Source organism: Erpetoichthys calabaricus, chromosome 6, assembly GCF_900747795.2.
Source record: "Erpetoichthys calabaricus chromosome 6, fErpCal1.3, whole genome shotgun sequence".
Lineage (NCBI taxonomy): Eukaryota > Metazoa > Chordata > Cladistia > Polypteriformes > Polypteridae > Erpetoichthys > Erpetoichthys calabaricus.
Genome location: NC_041399.2, coordinates 111,429,205 through 111,449,506, shown reverse-complemented (window position 1 = coordinate 111,449,506; position 20,302 = coordinate 111,429,205). Strand labels below are relative to the sequence as shown.

Sequence of the window (20,302 nt, the reverse complement as noted above, 5' to 3'; positions counted from 1 at the left end):
CCCGGGATTGGTTCCTGCCTTGTGCCCTGTGTTGGCTGGGATTGGCTCCAGCAGACCCCAGTGACCATGTGTTCGGATTCAGGGGGTTAGAAAATGGATGGATGGATAGATGGATGGATGATTATAGTAAATGGTGGGGAGGGGACCTTTCAATTAAAATTTGCATCTTAGAAAAGTTGATAAACTCAGTCATACATAGAATACTATCTAGTTCTATAGATAGGAAGAACTCTACATGCATCAATCATTCTATAATACAACCAAGATTTTTCCATTAATCACATTTATCTAATTTAAAATTGTCTAAAATGTACCCAAGGCAAGATTCAATCTGTGAGTGCTGCCATTTAGCTCTAGCATTACTTGGCCATATGTTTTGGGAATACACAACATTAACATCAATCTGGAAAAAAATATTACTTACTTCTCAAACAGTCTTATTGTTTCAATCACTCCTAATCCCTTAATGGCAATATTTGGTGTATGTGCAGATGGCATTAACTCTAAAGGAATGGTTTCACACAGAAATCAATATAAAATGTGTGTTGCTGCGTGCTGTGGCCGCCAATTCACCAGAAATGCGGGGGGTTGGGGAGATTGCGGGGTTTGGGGGGCAGCCAAGGCAGTCATGGCCGCATTGCATCACAATCTGGTGATGTTGCAGGCGAACTTTATTTTAGGCGTGTTAGCTACACAAAGCTGTTTAGCATTACAATCAGCTGGGGATCGATCAACTGGGGACCGATTAACTGATGATGGTACCTCACATAGTTTTCGATCACTTGTATCAAAATTGGAATCCAACAAATCAGAGTCCAATTCAGCAATAACATGCAAAACGGAGTATTTTGCTTTACACATTCGCTTTGATCTCTCACCAGATGTCAATTCCATTTTTGCTGGGTTTTTTTGCACCTCACTACTTACACGAGCGCAGGGAATTTCAGTCAAACCAATGAAGCTAGCTTTCCTTCTAGCAAAGACAGTCCAACTAAAACATAATGGAGGGGTTTGTCATCGTTTACAGTTGATTACCACCGTAATATCCCTCCCTTTGACAAAAGTTGAAATCTGCCCTGATGGAGTTCAACATGCAAAGGAATAAATTTATTGTAATATCCTACACCACACTACTAGCATGCAGACTTGCTGAACTGGAAGAATCTCAACACCTTCTATAACTCAGTGGGTAGGAGACATTCCGTATTATCTCAAATCTTAGAGGATCTTTCCAAAACATTTTTAAAACATTGTAAGAATTAATTAATATTATTTTAGGATAAGCATGCAGGGCTATTGATTGACTCCCTTATGCTATTAATTGTTCTGTTATGTTTAAAAGCTACATTTTTAATGTTCCATCTCTCTTCGTATTTCTCTTGAATGGAGGTTGAATCTTATGTTTTCTTTCCTTCATTTTTCTATTTTTCTTTTGTTTGTCTGTATTGATTTTTAAACAAATGGTTGTGTTATATTAAAAAATCCTAAATAATGGTTATCCTCACATATGATTAGAGTTAAGATTGAAAAGGCACATCTGTTAGGGTCTTTGTCCCAGTTTCTTCTACCTTAACTTGTGGAAACTTTCAGGAACATTGGGGGAATTCCAAAGGAAGCATTTGGAATTCTGGCAGAGTAGAAAATAGCAAGTGAAACTAACAACCACAGCTGTGGAGGATGCTTTACAAAGGCAAATAGGCTCGGGATGGTTTAAACTTGGTCAACTTAGAGAAAAAAGGTATGAAATTCTGAATATAATGGAGGATGATGATAATCTGGAGATGGTAAAAAAAAAATTGATAACATAGTTTAATTACTGACTTTTCCAATTTTGTGACAACAAAACGTGTGTTAAAACACCATTGCACCATTTTATTTTAGCAGACAAAATTAGTAAGGATCAGCAACATTGCTTAAAAGTAATGTTCTCAAAGCATTTTCATTCAATTAGTTCATGAAGGAAGGGAACTGATGAGGTATTCCGACATTGAGAAGAAGCAAGAAAAGTTAGTGAGCATGTCTGTCCAGGAGATAGCATGTCAATGGCATCACCTGTAAAGTCTAAAACAAGCTCTGTACATTCTTCAACACCATTGGCTTCCTCTGCATGCTTAAAAACAGAACTGAAAAAGTCTACATTGTTAGCCAAGAAAGAAGCACTGAAGAAAAGGCAGACTTTAGAAAAACAGGAAATTAAACGTAATGCTGTTAGGGAACAACTTGAACTGCAGGCTGCTACAAATGTAGAACTGCTAATGATGCACGACTTATAGTTTTGCAAAAATATGAAGAGCTGCACAGGGCAAATTATACGCAATGTGATAATGGAGTTAAGACATGTCTTTGGTGTAATTAAAAATGAACAGGAGGATTTGTTCCATGAACTAAATTTATCGCCTATTTTCAATTAGGACCATTCAGCCTAATAACATGGTGAGAGGTGATGCAGGCAGACATGGTGCTAGACATTCAGAAGCTTTGTTTATGGTAATTCAATGCCAGAATGATATTACAGAATCACTGGTAAACCGATAATGTACATTACTACCTCTGGCAGGCAGTGTGGTGAAATGGCTAAGGCTTTGGATTTCAAATCCTGAGGTTATGGGTTTTAATTCCACCACTGACACTGTGACCAATGGCAAGTCATTTTACCTGCCTGTGCTCCATTTGGAAAAACAAAACAAATGTAACTAATTATGTCAGCCAAATAAATAAATAATAAATATTAATAATAACCCTAAGACTTTCCATCTTTAAAGCATATCCTCTGAAATATAAACTCTGTCAGGGCATTTGACCATGGCATAGAGAGTAAAACAGAGGAAAACAGGAATCAGCTGTATTTCATGGAGCAGTACAGCAGTGGCCGTCCCAGGGATTTAATGAGTTGTTTTCACATAGACCCAAAACATAGTTACAGATAGGCCAAGTGACACCTGAACAAACATTTTGGGGACAAATAAAATATCTCTGTGATGGTGTAAGAGATCAGACAGACCATGATAAACAGTTAGGACACCACCCTGGTAAACCTGTATAATTGAAGTTTGAAAAAACAAAGGAAAACATACAATAATTGCAGAGGCGTCATCTCAGAAATGAGTTCTCAATTGAACTGATGCAAGATGGCAGATCTTCTAGTCTTACGAGTATGTCCTTCGGGAAGGAAGAGGTTCATCCAGGTAGATGGACACTGGAAGTGATGTCAATGGTGGGATCGTTGTCAATCTTGTGGTCTGCAGAGGGAGTAAAAGAAAATGCTTTAGCACACAGTGCCAACCCCTGGGATGTCAATCACCAGAGCCCTTAGGCTGTCCCCTATGCACACACACACGTGACACGTGCCCAACCATTAAAACAGAAGAGAGCAAAGTACTCAATACTTACTTTCCTAACTGGTTGCAGTAATACAAGGACAGATATGGAATACAAGGAAGAGATGGACAGCGCTGTCAATAAGCATGCAATTAATTCTAAGCTCCCATATGACTTGAGGGAGAAGTGGTGGTGTGAGGTCTGTGATGTTCAAGAGAAACAAAGGTGTAGAACCAAATTTAAAGGCATTTTTGAGTTTGTTAGTATAAATTCTAAGATTGCATTACACCCTTTGTCTGGGATAAGTAAGTGATAAGTAAGTGATAAGAACTAACAACAAAAAACACTCCATTAGACATCAAGTCAGAGAAAATACACAATAAAACAAGCTTTAGCACCAGAGAAACGTAAGTGAGTAGCCACAAGGCTTCCAGCACAGATTTAAGCTCAGGCGAGAAAGGATAAATCACTCCCAGGATTTAATTTAATAAGCCTTTCTTTTTTGTTTTTCAAGATGAGCATACAACAGAACAGTGTTAAAAAACACTGCAGAAATCTCCTGATAAAGAAAAGCTGGGTTTTCTCAGATGCAAAGATCTGCGTTTCAGTTGCTTGAAAAGATGCAAGCAAATAAAAAAAAAAAACCACATGAGTATATACTAGGAGGAGAAATTAGGATGCTAGTTCTGTTCTCTGATACACCCAACACTGTTGCACATAAAAATAAAGACAAATCAACACATAACAAAATACCTCCTGAGGAAACTAAGCCAGCAGTGATCAGTGGATTCGTGGATGCAGAAAGTAAAAAATGTGCCAGCACTGGGGCTGGGAACATAGACAGCATTCTTGCCATTATTCCAGTACAAGTAAAGCCCAAGAAGGACAATTAGGTGCTTACTTCATATGCATTTCTAGATCCAGGTAGTAATGCTTTTCTTTGCACTCAAGAGCTTATTAATGAGGTAAACATGTTTGGGGAAAAAGTTCAAATTTCATTGACCACTATGCAAGAGCAAGAACATGTTTAGTGTACCACTGTAACAAAAGTGGAAGTGAGAAGTCTGAACGGTATCAACTTCATTGGCTCAATAAAGTTTTCTCTCTGAAAAATTCAGGCAGCAAATATAACATCCCATAGCAGAACGATGTAGACTGATGGCCTCACAATCTTCTTCTTCTTCTTCTTTTGGCTTCTCACATTAGGGGTTGCCACAGCAGATCACCTTCTTCCATATCTTTCTGTCCTGTGCATCTTGTTCTGTTACACCCATCACCTGCATGTCCTCTCTCACCACATCCATAAACCTTCTTTTAGGCCTTCCTCTTTTTGTCTTGCCTGGCAGCTCTATCCTTAGCATCCTTCTCCCAATATACTCCGCATCTCTCCTCTGCACATGTCCAAACCAATGCAATCTCGCCTCTCTGACTTTGTCTCCCAATCGTCCAACTTGAGTTGACCCTCTAATGTACTCATTTCTAATCCTATCCATCTTTGTCACACCCAATGCAAATCTTAGCATCTTTAACTCTGCCACCTACAGCTCTGTCTCCTGCTTTCTGGTCAGTGCCACCGTCTCCAACCCATATACCATATAACATAGCTGGTCTCACTACCATCCTGCAGACCTTCCCTTTCACTCTTGCTGATACCCGTCTGTCACAAATTACTCCTGACACTCTTCTCCACCCATTCCACCCTGCCTGCAATCTCTTTTTCACTTCTTTTCCACAATCCTCATTACTCTGTACTATTGATCCCAAGTATTTAAACTCATCCACCTTCGCCAACTCAACTTCTTGCCAATACCCTGCATTAATGCAGAAAAAATAATACTAATTGGTACTAACACGTTGAAGACACTAGAACTTGAGGAGGCCATCTTCAGTTTGCTGCTTGCTGTGAAGAGGGTATATGAACCACCGAAAAAGGGCAACTGTAATTGAACAAATCATGAATTAACTCAGGTACTGTCAAATCAAATATCTGCGACCAAACTTGAAGAACTGTGGATTAAGCAATTTAGATATAACTATCCTGAAGATAGCCAAGAAGAGCAGTTGCAAATTCAGATGCAGATCTTCTCTTTTGTTGACAGGGTGTTTCATTCAGCCCAGTTAATAAATGGACACTACTATATTGTCCTGTTATTAAAGAATAAAGAAGTCAGAATGCCTAACAGCCACATTTTAGCAGAGCAGCTTGAATTAAATTTAAAAAAATCCTTAAATACCCTTTATTTAATGTGGACTAATGTGGACTATGCAATGAAAGTCTTAGCCTCAGAAATGGAAAGGTGTGGTATATTCCACATCATGGGGCATGCCATTCTAAAAAAACACAACATTCACCTGGTATTGAATTGCAGAGCTTCTTATCAAGAGAACACAATAAATTAACAATTTCTTCAGTGGGTGGACTTTACTAGCACACTGATTGTAGTAATTAGAAGGGTTCCTGCAGAGAAGCTGATTTACTCAGATTCTAATGGTGGCCAGATGGTGACATTAACCAGGCTTTAGAACAATACAGGATGTAAGTGTGTTTATTTGGCACAGCTACTTTACCAAGCTGTGCTCACTGTGCTCCCAGGTGATGTGTCAAGGAAAATGTGCATGAGTTTCTTCAGTCTTAGAGTTTTGTATAATTTTTATGCTGATGACTGTGTGAAATTAGTTAACTCTCCTGGACAAGATGTGACTCTTTACCACGGTCTCAATGCTATCTGTCTGACACGAGGCTTTAAATTATCAAGGTGGATTAGCAACCACCAAAAGTGTTAGAAAACATCTCTGAAGATGAAAGGGCAAAAGAAATAAAAGACCTTGACCTTGATTTTACTTACCATTGAAAAGGGCATTAGATGTAGAGTGGTGTGTATCTAGTCTGACTGCTTCAGATTTAGAGTTGAAATTCAGTCCAAATCCCTCACCAGGGGATGTTTACTGTTCTAGGTGAGGTCAGTATATGACCCACTGGGAATCTTAGCACCATTGATGTTACCTGCAAAAAGAATTTTGTGAATCTGTTAAGATGATGCAGTATCAGAGCAGTGGTCCAGATGGATGCAAAATCTATATCTGTTTAGTTAATTTGAAGTCCTTTGATGTTTCAAACCAGCATGATTTGGGGAACCTATTTCTCCTCAGCGGCATCATTTCTGTGATGCTAGTGAAGTAAGCCATGGGACAGTCACATACTTAGTTCAGCAGAACAGTAGCAAACAACTCCATTGTGCTTTTGTCATGGGAAAGGCTAGAGATGTGACACCCAAACTCACAACCATCTCCCACTTAGAATTAACATCAGCAACTTTATCAGTAAGCATGACCCACATGATAAAAAAGGAGCTAAGGCTGCTACTAAAGTACTCTGTATTTTAGCCAGATAATACAGTACATTAACAACAAGATGACAATGTTCCACACATTTGTGACTAATAGAGTATTAGCAAACCTATAAAAAATAGCTGCTTCTCAATGGAAGTATGTGCACTCTTAAATTAATCCTGCTATTTATTCATCTAGGGGATGAAATATGGATGTCTGTAAACAGCATAAAAATTAACTGTTTGGGTCTGACTTTCTTACCAAGCCATCTCATAATTTCATGAATCAGCCCACAATCTAGGAGTTATCTTTGACTCTAGCATGTCATTTAAAGCGCATATCACAAAGTTGTCCAAATCATGTTTCTTCCATATTAAAAATGTTGGGAAATTAAGGTGCTTTCTAAATAAACAGGATTCTGAGAAATTAATTCATGCATATATTTCTAGTAGGATGGACTACTGCAATGTGGTGTTCACTGGATGTTCAAACTATTCTTTATACAGTCTTCAGTTAATCCAAAATGCTGCTTGAATTATTACAAGAACAAGAAAATACGAACACATAACTCCAGTTCTTAAATCCTTACACTGTCTCCCGGTCATGTTTAGGGCAGATTTCAAAATCCTTCTTTTAACATATAAAGCATTAAATGGCCAAGGTCCGGCTTACTTGTCTGAACTTATCATGACATACAAACCAGAGCGCACATTAAGATCTTGAGATGCCAGTCTGCTTATGATTCCAAGGATTAATAAAATAATAAAATAACAGTGGCAGATCGAGCTTTTAGTTACAGGGCCCCTAAACTGTGAAATGGTCTGCCTGCTACTATAAGAGATGCCCCTTCGGTGTTAGCTTTTAAATCCCGGCTGAAGACTCACTACTTCAGTTTAGCATATCCTGACTAGAGCTGCTGATTAACTGTACAGACTGCATCTCTGTTGTTAGTCATTAGCACTAAAACATAAGTAACATGACCGTTATAATTTGTTACTAACCCTCACCTATTCTGTTTCTCTTCTCGGTACTCAAATGTGGCACTTGGAGCCACGGCCCACCTGCCAAGTTGTTTTGCCTGCCTAAGGTAAAGTCATCCCTGATGGAGGATTGCAGGAATCGTGGGGTAGAGGGGTCATTTCATCAGATTGGCTGGCCCAGCACTGTTTAAGCTGTGGAATGGCCAATTGGGGGAGGCAGCTTGATGGCTGAGGTCTCCAGGACTCTAAACAAATCCAAATCATATTATGTGATATCATCTACTGTTAAATTCTGCTCCTTAATTGTAACATTTTTATTTTTATACTGTATTGAGGATTTGTTCTGTTCTGTGTATTGTATTGCATTGACCCCCTTCTGTTTGACATCCACTGCATGCCCAGCCTACCTGGAAAGGGGTCTCTTTTTGAGCTGCCTTTCCCAAGGTTTCTTCCATTTTTTCCCTACAAGGGATTTTTTTTTTTTTGGGAGTTTTTCCTTGTCTTCTTAGAGAGTCAAGGCTGGGGGGCTGTCAAGAGGCAGGGCCTGTTAAAGCCCATTGCGGTGTGATTTTGGGCTATACAAAAATAAATTGTATTGTATTGTATTGTATAAATGACCAGAGTGTCCTGAACAGCTGAGAGACCTTACCACTACAGACACCGAGATAAAGAAAAGCCTCATAGTTCGTAGTATGGCTGATGAAAGGGTCAATTCAGTTCATCAACTGATGGAGTACTTCTCATGGATATATCTAAAAAGGGCAACAGTATGGTTCTTTAGAATAAAAAAACTAATTACTTAGGCTATCCAAGAAGAGGAATCAATTAAGTGAAAGCATAGCATAGACTGAAATGGATGAAGATCAACAAGGATGCCAGCTTCACCAAGGAAGGTTGATTTCTAAAATGAAACTCAATAAGATGAATCTTACAGTTAATAAGCTTATGCAGGCCCCTACAAGGCAGGTTGTTGTGCTTTACTGTAAGGAGATTGTGGGTTTGCTTCCCGGGGCCTCACTTTGTGGAGAATGCAGTAGTGAGAAAGTGTATATGAATGTAAAGAATTATTATTATTATTATTATTATTATTATTATACAATGTCAGATGTGTCAATGGTACTGGATTCCCAGTGCTTATTCTTTAATCACAAGAGTCTTGTCTAAGTGTACAACCTATTGGTGGTTACATGGTACAGCTGGTCAACAGCTAATGGCAGATGAACCTGGGAGCAGAGCCACAATTTATCAGAACTGGATTGGATTACTTTGATCTACATGAAATCGGGGTGGAAGAGCTACTTTAAGAAGATATGGTGTCATCTTTGCCTGCTTGGTCATCAGAGCAGTTCACAAAGAAGTGTCAGGTTCCTTGGGCATAGTCTCCTTTATTAATTCGTTTTCAACTCTTTATTCAACTCTGGAAGGGGGGGTCTCTCTCTGAATTTCCCTTCCCAAGATTTCTTCTAAGTTTTTATTTGGAGTTTTTTCTTGTCTTCTTAGAGAGTCAAGGCTCGGGGGAGGGTTTGTCAAAAACAGGGCATGTTAAAGCCCACTGAGGTATTCCTTAAGTGATTTTGGGCTATACAAGAAATAATTTGTTGTTGTTATCTTTACCAGACGAGTTCAGATGTTGCAGATACATTGTGATAACAGAACTAATTTAATTGAAACCAAACAACAGCTAAAAAGGTTATCCAAGAGTGGAATAGTATCAAAATAGAAAATGCTTTGCTTCAGCATGGTATCAAATGGATGCTCAATCCTCCATCTGGTTCTCATCATGGAGAATTATGGGAACACATGATTCCATCCATAAAAACAAATTAAATGTCACTCTGAAAGTTCAGAATTTTGACAATTAAGGTCTTCAGACTTTCTTCCGTGAAGATGAAGCTATCATAAACAGTCAAGTTATACACTTTAATAACCCAAACAACTAAGAGGTGCTCAGCCCAAACCACCTTTTCTTGTTAAAAATAAGCCACCTACAGCATGTTTTCTGGACTTTTTACAAGGAGAATTTCCACTCACATGGAAGATGGAAAAAGTACAGTACATGGCAGCCCTCTTTTGAAAAAGATGGACAAGGGAGTATTTAACAAGGCTGCCGAGACATCAGAAATTCTGCGGACATTGCATGGGGTGTTCGGCAAAGTCATCCAGATAATGCAAGCTGGGCATGGATTTGTGTGTAAACTCTGTGACATGACCAAGACAAGTGAATCTGATGACCAATCATTAAGTTCTGTCTTTTCTGAGCAGAATGAAACACATTTCTTAATTTTATTATGATGATTTGATTTTATGGTAATTGCTTCTAATACTAGAAATAATGAGGGGCCAGATGTGTGTTTTACTTTATTGTTAATTTGAAGACATGTATTTATTTTGCAGGTTAAAATTAGTTTATGTTTTTATAAATAAACTAGTTGACGATTCATTTTAGATGGTGCATTCTTTCTTTAAAAAAGAGTGTGTCGGGTTGTAGGAGTTAATGGAAATAAGGAAGGTTTGTTAGTTTTTGTATCATGTCTGTCTTTGAGTTTTTATATTGTAATTTTGAAAATATAATATGGAAAATAAATATTGCTTTGATTTACTCAACCATACAGTGGATAATTTCGAAATGTTAATGACTGAAGACATGTTGGTTAATTCTAATGCCATGCCTTATTGTTTTGCACTTTTAATTGATTTTGCTAAAATAAAATGAATTATGGGAAAAGAAATGTCATTAAATCATTACTCACTAGGATTTTAGAGCTGGAGATTGTGGTCTGGATAGTACTGATGGTTCCAGTTTTCCTCCTGCAGGTGTAAAGACATGCATGTTTGTTAATTGCTGATTCTATACTGACCCTGTGTTGGTGGGTACTGGAGTGGTCCCTCATGCTACTGTCCAGGGTTGGTTTTTAGTTCTGCAGCTAACCCACTCATAGCCCTGATTTGGATTAAGTGGCTTGAGAATATTATAATATTAGAATCAAGGCTCTTTTGAAAGCTTCAGGAGCAAGATGTTTATGAAACAGAACAGAATCCGACACATTTAATTAAAGAGGCATATGGTGAATAAGCACAAAAATATTGTCCAGCTATTATGTACTGCGCAAAAGGAATGAAACAACACTCAAGGGTAGATATGTACCCTTGGGGATATGTAGCACAGCCTTTATAACTGAAGACCACCATTCTACATGATAAGAATCCATGGGCATAGCTCCAAAAAAAACTCGTGTTGAAAATATTAATGATAAAAAATATGTATTGAGTGTGTACAGATGTGGAGCTAGAAAATTTCTAATCTCAGACATTAGACTACAAAAGCAAAGTCTCACAGTCCGAAATCTAAAAAAGAAATTTTTTAAAGTAATTGTGCAGACACTTGTGCAGCAGATAAAAGGAGAAGTTAACACTTTGGATAATGAAAAAGCAGAGTTTACACTAAATAAGATAGCAACTTGGCAATTATTCCCACAGCTGACAGGGAGGCAAACATAACTACCAGAAGATGACAGTTTACACATCCTCCAAATATGCACATGAATATTTTCTCTGAATACTAAACTTTTCCTCCCACATCCCAAAAATATAGTATATTGCCAAAAGTATTGGGACGCCTGCCTTTACACACACATGAACTTTAATGACATCCCATTCTTAATACATAGGCTTTAATATGGAGTTGGCCTACCCTCTGCAGCTAAAACAGCTTCAGCTCTTCTGGGAAGGTTTTCCAAAAGGTGTAGGAGTGTGTTTTTGGGAACTTCTGACCATTCTTCCAGGACAACCTTTTGAGGTCAGGCACTGATGTTGGATGAGAAGGCCTGGCTCACAGTCTCTGCTATAATTCATCCCAAAGGTGTTTTATCGGGTTGAGGTCAGGGCTCTGTGCAGGCCAGTCAAGTTCCTCCACACCAAACTCGCTCATCCATTTCTTTATAGACCTAACTTTGTGCACTTATGTGCAGTCATGTTGGAACAAGAAGGGGCCATCCCCAAACTGTTCTCACAAAGTTGGGAGCATGAAATTGTCCAAAATGGCTTTGTATGCTGAAACATTGAGTTCCTTTCACTGGAACTAAGGGGGCAAGCCCAACCCCTGAAAAACAATCCACACCATAATCTCCCCTCCACCAAACTTTACACTTGGCACAATGTAGTCAGGCAAGTCCTGTTCTCCTGGCAACCGCCAAACACATACTGGTCCATCGGATTGCCAGACAGAGAAGCCTCACTCCAGAGGACACGTCTCCACTACTCTAGAGTGCAGTGGCGATGTGCTTTACACCACTGCATACAACACTTTGCACTTGGTGATATAAGGCTTGGATACAGCTGCTCGGCCATGAAAACCCATTCCATGAAGTTCTCTATGCACTGTTCTTGAGCTTTTGGAGGTCTGTAGCTATTGACTCTGCAGAAAGTGAGCGACTTCTGCACACTGTGTACCTCAGCATGCGCTGTCCCCGGTTTTGTGATTTTACGTGGCCTACCACTTCATGGCTGAGTTGCTGTTGTTCCCAATTGCTTCCACTTTGTTATAATACCACTAACAGTTGACCATGGAATATTTAGTAGTGAGGATATTTCAAGAATGGACTTATTGCACAGGTGGCATCCTATCATGGCATCACACTTGAATTCACTGAGCTCCTGAGAGTTGACCCATTCTTTCATAAATATTTTTAAAAGCAGTCTGCACACCTAGGTGCTTCATGTTATACACCTGTGGCCATGGAACAAATTGGAACCCCTGAATTCAATGATTTGGAGAGGTGTCCCAATACTTTTGGCAATAAAGTGTACGTTAAGTGTGAATAATTGTGCCCTGTGATGGACGTGCATCCAGTACTCCTAAGATAGGCCACTCTCTGGCTTTCCTTTTATTTAAAACAAGCCATGATACCTGTTGAAGACCAAGGGAGAAGGAGATTGGGAGCATGCAATGGTGCAGCGTGTTGCTGCACCCACTACAGGATTTCAAATTAGGACCAGAGTGCAACAGTGCAATGGGTGACACCACACTAGTTCGAATGGAATGGAATGGAACAGTGTGAGTTTTTTTACAGCGGCAGGAGTGCCGGCCAACCCCCCTGAAAACAGGTAATAGAACAATTAAAAATACTAGGGGGCTTTGCCCCCCTGCTCGCTTTGCTTGCCAACCCCTGGGCCTGCACTACGCTACAGCCACTTCGCGTCTCTGCCGCTTGCGCATGTGGATTTCACTTTCACCAAACAACAAATCTTTTAATTCTCTCAGATAGACCTCTTCATTGGGAAGAAACACTACTTTTCCCTGATGGCAAACAATATCTACATACTTCTGTCATATGACCTATGTCCATATATTCGATCACTTTTCACTGTTCCGTGATTTCACTGAGTAATAATGTCTGTTTGTTAGTGCTAATGCGATCTTTACTATTAGTTTTTTGAAACTTTTGAAATTTAGTACTTTGATAATCTCTAACCAGCTCTGTATGTATATTGCGCCAACGTTTTTGAACCTCTTTACAATGTTCTTCTTTGTCTTCTACTCTTTGTCTTTTCTTCTTCTACTGTTTGTCTTTTATTTCCACCCCCGCTTGGACCTGTTAGGTTTTCAATTCATCTCTTGGCACAAAGTCTTGTCTTGTGGGATGTGAAATTATCTCTCTGAAAATGTCTCATCTCTCTGAAAAAGTCTCATCTCGTCCCAAGATTTTTTTATATAATAGAGAGATTTGCTACTTCTTGCCCTACATGTACCTTCTGCACCTTTCTAATATATTTTCATGTGAGTGAACATCTCTTCAGCGGCACTTGCATTTTTGAGTGTGTTCCCTTAAGGCCTGCTTCTAAGACTCTCATCATTTTTGAGGCACGTTTCTCACCTCCTATCTGGTTTTATACTTTCAGTCTCTCAAGCTGACTCTGTCAGCGTGCGTCTTCTGCTTTTACAAACATCTCTTTATCAGTGCTCCCCATCTCGAGCGCCCACTTCTCAAACCCTGTCACTGTTTTTGAGTTGCCTTTCTGACCTCCTGTCCAGTTATATTCTTGCCATCTGTGAAAGTGATTCTCTCAGTGTGCCTTGTGTGCCTTTACTCCTCCCACTTCCACTTCTGATCACATCACCATAGCTGAACTGACCAATCAGATTGGTCAGAGTGGTCGGGACACACAGAACTTACTGTTTTATTATATAATAGACAGATGGATTGAAGGATGAATGGATAAGAGGGTGGCATGGTGGTGCAGTGGTAGCGCTGTTGCCTCGCAGTTAGGAGACCTGGGTTCACTTTCCCAGGTCCTCCATGCATGGAGTTTGCATGTTCTCCCTGTGTCTGCGTGGGTTTCCTCCGGGTGCTCCGGTTTTCTCACACAGTCCAAAGACATGCAGGTTAGGTGCATTGGCGATTCTAAATTGGCCCTAGTGTGTGCTTGGTGTGTGTGTGTGTGTGTGTGTGTCCTGCGGTGGGTTGGCACCCTGCCCGGGATTTGTTCCTGCCATGCACCCTGTGCTGGCTGGGATTGGCTCCAGCAGACCCCCATGACCCTGTGTTAGGATATAGTGGGTTGGAAAATGGATGGCAAAGTTCTGAGCAAAAGAACAAGTCATCCATTGATTTACTTCATCCATTGATTTACTCCATCAGCATGGGGAATTTATAACAAAAAAGAAAGTTACATTTTACTGAAACATTAGAATCTGTCTTCAGCAAGTTGGTGAAAAAGGGATGATGGAATGATATCTACAAATATCAACCTAATATCTAGAATGAGCCAGGCCGAGCGTTTGAATACGCCCTTTGATGGACTGACATCCACCCTGGCCTACACTACAAAAGACTCTTGCTTCCCAGGGCTGTCTTAACCGGATTATAGGCAAGGCAGTGCACTGGGGCCCCTACCACTCACAGGAATAAAACTGTAAATGGTCAATAAAATTAAACATATATTTATTGTATAGGTACTTCCAACAAAATCAGTGTTTAAACATTAAAAAACATGCTGTACAGCACAGATTAACCAACACAAAGGTTTGAACAATATAACACGAGCCTTGAAAAACACAAATATTTCAACATACAAATGATACTCAATGGTATACCATACAGACGGAGATGGCACAGTATGAAATTACTGTGAATTATTAATTATTAATCAAGTGTTCAACACAAACATTTGCAAAATTTCTTTGCAGAGAATTTAGTCGAAGTGACATTAACATATACGCTTTTATGTTATGTAGTGCGTGAGATCTGTACACATACATGCACGTGAGTTTGCAGAGGTGACTGTGTTACTAAACCAGAGGTGAATGCCAATGTCCACTTGTAACACAATAACAAATATTTATAGTTTAGTATAGTATTAGTATTTATTTATTGACAACAAGTCACAACATACATAGATTAGCATGGGGCCCCTATGCTTGTTGGGCCCCAGGGCAACTGCCCAGCATGACCATGCGTTAAGACAGCCCTGTTGCTCCCTCTAAATCTGTAATGGAAAAATGGGGCCATTAGATGGATGGATGGCTGATTTTTGATTTTGATTTAAACTTCTGTTCACCCTCCAATAACAAGCTGCTCCCTTTTGTATAAAGAGAAGCACCATGCAAGTTGCTTTCTTTATAATGTGTGGTTTATATTTGCTTAGTAACATTTTGCAGCTCACTATAAAAAAAAAATCTGTTCTTTGTAAATTTTGTATTTTCTTGTTTAAATGGGTTAAAACTATTTGCCCAGGATTGACATTTATCAAGGCAGGGCACATTCACAGGACGGGGAAGTAAAAAAGTAAAAAAATACATATATATTTAACAAGCAGCCTGACATTTGACTGTGCAAGGAACCCACAAGCCTCAGAAATAAACTAGAAAGAACACAAGAAAAGCATCTGAACCGGATATAATGCAGTAATGTTAAATCTGCTATAGAAACACCCGTTTATTTTTGATTTATATTTATTTCACAATTTAGGCAATGGAGAAAGTATATGTTTTTGATTTTTTTGTGCACTTTAATGCAAATCACTGATTTTTTTTTAAAATTTAAAATCATCCATCAGTTTTTTAGTCCCCCCACATGCGACCCTGATCTGTGTGGATTAAGCAGGTTATAAACTGACATGACATGGCAATTACCTGAATCATCACGAATGTGGTTAGAATGTGGATGGTCGGGATGCCGGTCCATATAACCACGCTGTTCCAGCAGCACAGGACTTGCCAGTTTGGCTTCCCCAAACCCGACGCCTCTGGGCGGAGAGCACTGAGACGTTAAACCGTTTCCAGCTCCACACCGTTCACCTGGCACCTGTCGTTTTTATTTCCTGATTGCTTTGCTCGTGCATTGGCTGATGTGTCGCGTTGAGTGACACCTTCTTATTCATATTTCACTAGTGCACATGATGTAAAAGTGCACCATAAACCGCGGCTCATCCGGCACGTACATTATTCAGAGAGCTCGTCGGACGAAGAGAAAGAAGGTAATGTGTCCTTAAATCCGCCGTGGGCTTGGGAGACTGCCTGGTGTCCCTCCGGTGGACTTTCTGATCGCAGCCACACCACTCGCTACCTTGGACAGCTGCTTCCATTTTTTCCATATGAGATGCTCAGTATTATAAGGATGCGTCCATATATACATTCAAGGAACTCAATGATAATTAAAAGCGAAATCTACGAGCTATAAGTTTCTGTATGAAAATTTAAATGTATATCGTGTTGTTGGATGAATGAACGATCCTTTTTTATTATTTACCTTTATTATTTCAAAAGTGAAAACAAAATTTTGAAACTTATATTTAACAATACAAAAAGAATATGGTGCCAGTGGAAGGTGCTACATATACAAGTTCGAGACCTGTATAATATATTAGTCTCTTTTGTTACAAATTTCGCACATCGCGTCATCAGGCATAGAAGTCGTTTCGGCTTGTAGCAGGTAAATTCAACTTTTAATAACTTCGCATTAGGACCGCGGAATGATGCACATTTATCGTTCGGCACCTGATGCTTTCGTCCTTCCAACGTTTTGTGTGCTGACACTGATGGGGCAGAATGATTTAAAGATGCCGCACGTAATGGCTATGGCTCGCCAGGCTGAGTTAAGGAAGTACCGAGGCAGTACGTGACAGTGTACACAGCTCTTGAACCATCATCCGGGCAGCGAATATCTCAACGGTTTAAACGAGCGACACCGACTTGCAATGAAAGAAGACGAGGCTGGCATTAGCTCCTTATTGGAATGTTGGTAAGAAGGTGCAACGTTTCAGAAATTATACTTTGATCTGTGTCATTAACATTGATAGATAATTCGAAGTAGAAATATCCCTGTTTTGTCCAGTGCAATACAAGTATACTTTCTGAACTTGACACACTGCCATATCTACAGATCATGACAGAACGATCTGTCCTTGCAGGGGGTTACATCGTGATAGATCACAAGTTTGCGACAAAGGGCACACCAGCGTGGCTCAGCGCGGGCATACTACTGAAATTCACCGACAAAGTAGGTACACTCGTATGTACAGAACAAGGCAAACTATGATGTTCCTCCCGCATTCTAAAGGGTTAAGCCATGTTGTGCCACTTTCATTTTCACTTGCGTTCGACACCGTACAGAGACTTCTGTATTTAATTACAGGTGACAAGAGTCCGCCCCTGTGTGGGCACACAAGTCAAATTCGTTGGCATTGGTCACCCTTACTGCTGAAGCGATGTGCGAAAGTAAGACACTCGCTTTCAGTTTGATGACATGACTTGCCATGTAAGTGTAAGAGCATTCATCTGGCAACACGAGACACGTTTTACGTTTTGTCATTATTGGGACATAAGCACGTGAAAACAAGTGGCGGAATACTTGTTTTTCAACTTAGTGATCAATTATAACAACACACATAAAAGTACACATTTTTTTATATTTTATTAATTTTTATTGTAATCATTCCATACAAATAGATCAATTTATAACCAAACAAATTGAAGACAAATCAAACCCCCACCCCTGAGAAAAGAGAGCTTAGCTAAAGGAGAATTGCTTAGGGCTTTTTAATAAGACAGCAATAAGCAAAGAAAGGGAGAAATAAATATATATGTAAATAAGAGATGGAGAAGGGAATTAAATGCGGTAATAATTATTTCTCTTATTCTAAAATAATATTGATCAGATCCTGCCAGGTTTTGAAAAAATTTTGTACAGATCCTCTAACTGAGAATTGATTTTTTTCCAATTTCAAATAATATAAAACATCGGTTTTCCCACTGACTTATCAGAGGAGAATTAGGATTCTTCCAATTTAACAGAATAAGTCTGCGTGCCAAAAGTGTAGTGAATGCAATCACCGTTTGCTTGTCCTTCTCCAATTCAAGTCCATCTGGAAGAACACCGAACACAGCTGTTAATGGGTTAGGAGGAATTGTGATACCAAGGCTGTCTGAAAGGCACTTAAAAATTTTGGTCCAAAATGATGTTAGTTTGGTGCAGACCCAGAACATGTGACCCAGTGAAGCAGGAGCTTGGTTGCAGCGTTCGCAGGTTGGATCTTGCCCTGGAAACATTTTGGACAGTTTTAAGTGAGACAGATGAGCTCGATATATAATTTTTAGTTGAATAATTCTATGCTTTGCGCATATGGAGCTCGAGTGAATTCTCTGCTTTGCTACCTTCCACTCCTTTTCTGATATATTGATTAAGAGATCTTCTTCCCAATGTCCTCTTGGATCTTTGAAAGGTAGGGACTCTAATAGGATTTTATATACACTGTAATGCGGAAATGGTGTTTAAGTCCTCGAAATTAAGCAGTATTTTTTCCAGCATTGTGGAGGGTGCGAGGTGGGGGAAATCGGGCAATTTCTGTTTAACAAAATTTCTAATTTGAAGATAGTGAAAGAAATGTGTAGCTGGGAGGTTGAATTTTGAACGTAATTGTTCAAAAGATGTAAATATGTTGTCTATATAAAGATCTCTGAGCATTTTAATCCCAAAACTTTTCCAGGTATTAAAAACTTGATATGTTTGCGAGGGTTGAAAGAGGTGGTTTTCTTGCAGAGGTGCCACCGATAAAAGATTTTCCATCTTAAAATGCTTTCTAATTTGGTTCCGTATTCTAAGTGAGTAAAGCACAATTGGGTTATTAGTATATTTGCGATAACTTGCATTTATTGGAGAGCAGAGAAGGGGGTGTAAAGAAGTACTACAGGATTTTACTTCTATTGCGGACCAAGCCTGTGTATGTTCATTGATTTGTGTCCAGGTTTTTATGGCTTGTATGTTTGCTGCCCAGTAATAAAACTGAAAATTAGGTAGAGCCATGCCACCTTCTGCCTGAGGTCTTTGTAATGTTGCTCTTCGGATACGTGGGTGTTTCGAGTTCCAAATGAATGAGGTTATTGTTGAATCTAATTGCTTAAAAAATGATTTATTGATATATGTTGGAATGTTTTGAAATAAAAAAAGTTTAGGAAGGATATTCATCTTAACAACGTTAATTCTTCCGGCTAGAGTGAGGTGAAGGGTTGACCATCTATCCAGGTCTTGCTTAATTTTTTCCATACAGACAGCAAAATTTTGTTGATAAAGAGCTTTATGTTTACTTGTGATATTTACCCCTAGGTATTTAAACTGATCTGCTATGGCAAAAGGTAGGGTGTCCAATCTAATATTACAGTATATGATTGTGAATTCACTGGAAAGAGTATACTTTTATTCAGATTAATTTTAAGACCAGATATCTTTTGAAATTCTGTTAGTGCTGTTAGAACTGCAGGGACAGTGTTTTGTGGGTCTGATATATATATAAAACCATATCATCTGCATATAGAGAAATTTTCTGTTCCAGTCCTTCTCTGACAATCCCCTTTATCTGATAAGAATTTCGGCAGTGAACCGCCAGTGGTTCAATAGCGATTGCAAACAGCAGTGGTGACAAGGGACATCCTTGTCTGGTGCCACGTTCTAGCTTAAAGTAGTGTGAGCAAATGTTATTAATACAAACTGAAGCTTCTGGATTGGTATACAGTAGTTTGATCCATGCACAAATATTCAGGCCAAACCCAAATTTCTCCAATGCAGTGAAAAGGTAGTTCCATTCAATCATATCAAATGCTTTTTCTGCGTCTAATGATAGTAATATCTCCAGGGTGTTTCATTTTGCTGGTGAATATATAACATTAAACAAGCGTTGGAGACTGGAAGATAGATGTCAGCCTTTAATTAATCCAGTTTGATCCTGTGATATTATCGAGGGCAGCACTTTCTCCATCCTTCTAGCTAGAATTTTTGAGAGTATCTTAACATCATTATTCACGAGTGAAATTGGTCTGTATGATGCACATTGTAACAAGTCCTTATTTTGTTTAGGAAAGACGGTGATTAATGCTTGTCGAAATGTTTGAGGTAATATTTGGTTGTCTCTAGCTTCTGTAAATGTTGCCAATAGGAGGGGAGCTAGCTGAGTGGAGAATTTCTTATAAAATTCTACGAAAAGTGCACATATTTAAGATTGTACCTTCTGCCGAAAATAAGTAGATGGCTCTAATAAGCTGTGGAAGTAGCTTCAAATTAACACCAAACATGGCTAGTATTAAACAGTGGCGAATCTGGGAACTCTGTGGGTCTTAGGCAAAAAAACTCCATGGGACCCCCAACTCACTCTCTCCCAAGTCCCGACATGGTAAAATGTATTCC

The 20,302-nt window shown here is 39.2% G+C and overlaps 1 protein-coding gene across 1 annotated transcript in view; it reads left to right on the top strand.

The window, feature by feature from the left end:
• The first annotated feature begins 15,940 nt into the window (after nt 1-15,940).
• Nucleotides 15,941-20,302, top strand: part of LOC114653498 (cytochrome c oxidase subunit 4 isoform 1, mitochondrial-like) — a 64,993-nt gene continuing 60,631 nt past the window's right edge. Inside the window, exon 1 of the mRNA XM_028803856.2 lies at nt 15,941-16,103. The gene's annotated coding sequence lies outside the window, so the exon portion shown is untranslated. The remainder of the gene's footprint in view (nt 16,104-20,302) is intronic.